The sequence below is a fragment of the Aplysia californica genome, unplaced genomic scaffold, assembly GCF_000002075.1.
Source record: "Aplysia californica isolate F4 #8 unplaced genomic scaffold, AplCal3.0 scaffold00388, whole genome shotgun sequence".
NCBI classification, from domain to species: Eukaryota; Metazoa; Mollusca; class Gastropoda; order Aplysiida; family Aplysiidae; genus Aplysia; species Aplysia californica.
This window is the reverse complement of record NW_004797658.1, coordinates 449808-452223: the sequence shown is the minus strand read 5'-3', so window position 1 is coordinate 452223 and position 2416 is coordinate 449808. Positions and strand designations below refer to the sequence as shown.

Sequence of the window (2416 nt, the reverse complement as noted above, 5' to 3'; positions counted from 1 at the left end):
TGGAGCTTGTTTGTTTGTTTTTGTAGAGTTTTTGATTGGTTGTTTACTTGTTTGTTTGGTTGTTTGTTTGGTTGGTTGGTTGGTTGGTTGGTTGGTTGGTTGGTTGTTTGGTTGGTTGTTTGTTTGGTTGGTTGGTTGGTTGTTTGTTTGGTTGGTTGTTTGTTTGGTTGGTTGGTTGGTTACTTCCTTGCTTGTTTCCTTGTTTCTTTGTTTTTGTTTGTTTGTTTGTTTGAGTGAAGAGACGAAAATCGACACAATTATGGTCATTTAGTGTTGGCAAACGGTAAGACAGACAGAAACAACTGAGTTTTAGTTTTAATTTTGGTAACAGTTTTACGGCATATGCAACACAAATAAATCTAGGTCTTAAAACCACCGTAGATAAGAGGCGCTACTTCAGTGTACCCTATATATGAAAGAAGGTGCAAAGATTAGGACAATAGTTGTTTGATAGGTAAGAAGAAGCAGACTATACCGAGCACCCCCCCACCAACCAACCACTAACGTCACAATACGACTCACAAAAGAACAAACTCTGCTAGTGACGTCACAACCAGACAAACAAAAGAACAAACTCCTCTAATGACGTCATAGCCAGACTCACAAAAGCAAACTCTGCTAATGACATCACAGCCAGACACACAACTGGACAAACTCTGCTAGTGATGTCACAACCAGACACACAAAAGAACAAACTAGCTCGATCAGTTTCAGACACACCGTGACTGCTGCAGATTGCACTGCTGTATTGGCGAAAGACAAGTTTGTTTAAACATGTAGCTGTTTTACACCCTCGTCGACACATTTTAGACCGCTTGGGAGGCGGGCTTCCGACTCTGCCAGTCAGGGCCAGCCTGGGCTGAGAGGGATACAACATCCCAGCAGTGGCAGAAGACCAGCGATTGACTGAGTTGTGAGGTCACTGGGTAACACAGTTCGTTCTTATACCGAGCGGGAAGGGGGAGGGGGGCTGTGAGGGGTAGTTGTGTCCAGTGCCAAGGGAACCTCCGTTTTCTACTTGGTTCTCTTCTCTGCACATATTATTTTCTTTTCACATCTGCGTTGGTTCAAGCCCCTGGACGTAGACTGTCCTCCGAGGCCACCAATTTGGATTCCTCTGTGTTAAAACTATGAGAAAGGGGAAATAAAAAAAAGTTTGGTTCCATCTTAATGAGAGAGAGAGAAAGAGAGAGAGAGAGAGAGAGAGAGAGAGAGAGAGAGAGAGAGAGAGAGAGAGAGAGAGAGGAGACAGACAGAGCTGTTCCTCATGGGAAACACAAATTCAATTCTCGTGAGGGGGACAGTTTTTATTGAGTATCTCCGTCTTTGTGTTTGAACCCTACCAAAAAAAATAGGCCGGGGTCACAGTAGGGTCATCGTAAGTCACAGTAGGGTCATCGTAAGTCACAGTGGGGTCATCGTGAGTCACAGTGGGGTCATCGTGAGTCACAGTGGGGTCATCGTGAGTCACAGTGGGATCATCATGAGGTCACAGTGAGGGTCATTGTGAGTCACAGTGGGGTTGCAGCTATGTCTCACAAAAACATGAAACAAGGGGCTATGTAAATCGTGATGTGCACTAGAATAGGTGGTAGCGTGTGTGTGTGTGTGGGGGGGGGGGTTATAGTTTACTTATGTTTTAGAGATTTTAGTTTTAGTACAGGTTTTACGGCTTTTGCAACACAATAAGGATGTTGTTTGCTCTTTCTCACCTGTCAAACACCTTTCGTCCTTCACTCTCCACCTTCTCTTCTTTGAAGGTTACGCTTTTGTAACATCTCAACTTTTCACCACGTATTTGACCTATTCGTATTAAAAGAGCCGTAAAATTTTAACCAAAACTAAACTGAGCTAGAGACTTGGACTCACCAGCAAACAAACAAAAATCTCCTTAGTGTCGTTTGTTGTGTAAATACCGGTAGAGGTTTTCATCAGCATCATCTTGATCATCTTCACCTTCCTCCTTGACATCCTCTAGACTGACGCCCTGCTCATTTTCTTGCTCTCTGCAGGAAAAGAGGCCGGTGAAAATAAAATGTGGCTCCTACTTCCAACCTCTTGACTTTATTTTTAAAATCCGGAGTCAAAATGGGGTCATAGTAAGGTTACATTTGTGTCTCAGTGTCTCACTGGAATAGAAAACAGCCAGTTGTGATCGTTTAGTTATAATAAGAGGTTTACTGCACTTGCAACACAAATACATATGTCATTTAGGTGCCGAAGGTTAGACTTAGAGATGTTCCCAGAGATCAAAATACATATAAAAAAAGGAGAGATAACAACGATGGATGTTTGATGGGAAAGAAGGAACAAACCACACCAGAGCACCCACCAACTGTCCACACTCAGAGCATTATTATACGTCTATGAGATAGAGCTCTTTATAAATGTGATCTATTGTTATTACTATTACTAT

General features: G+C 42.7%; 1 long non-coding RNA gene across 1 annotated transcript; it reads right to left on the bottom strand.

Annotated features, from left to right (window-relative positions):
* Positions 1 to 703: 703 nt before the first annotated feature.
* On the bottom strand, positions 704 to 2028 carry LOC118478164. The gene is made up of 2 exons (XR_004858857.1): positions 1870 to 2028; positions 704 to 1128 (listed from the first exon to the last, which is right to left on the bottom strand). It is a non-coding gene; the product is annotated as an uncharacterized LOC118478164 (long non-coding RNA).
* Positions 2029 to 2416: the final 388 nt, after the last annotated feature.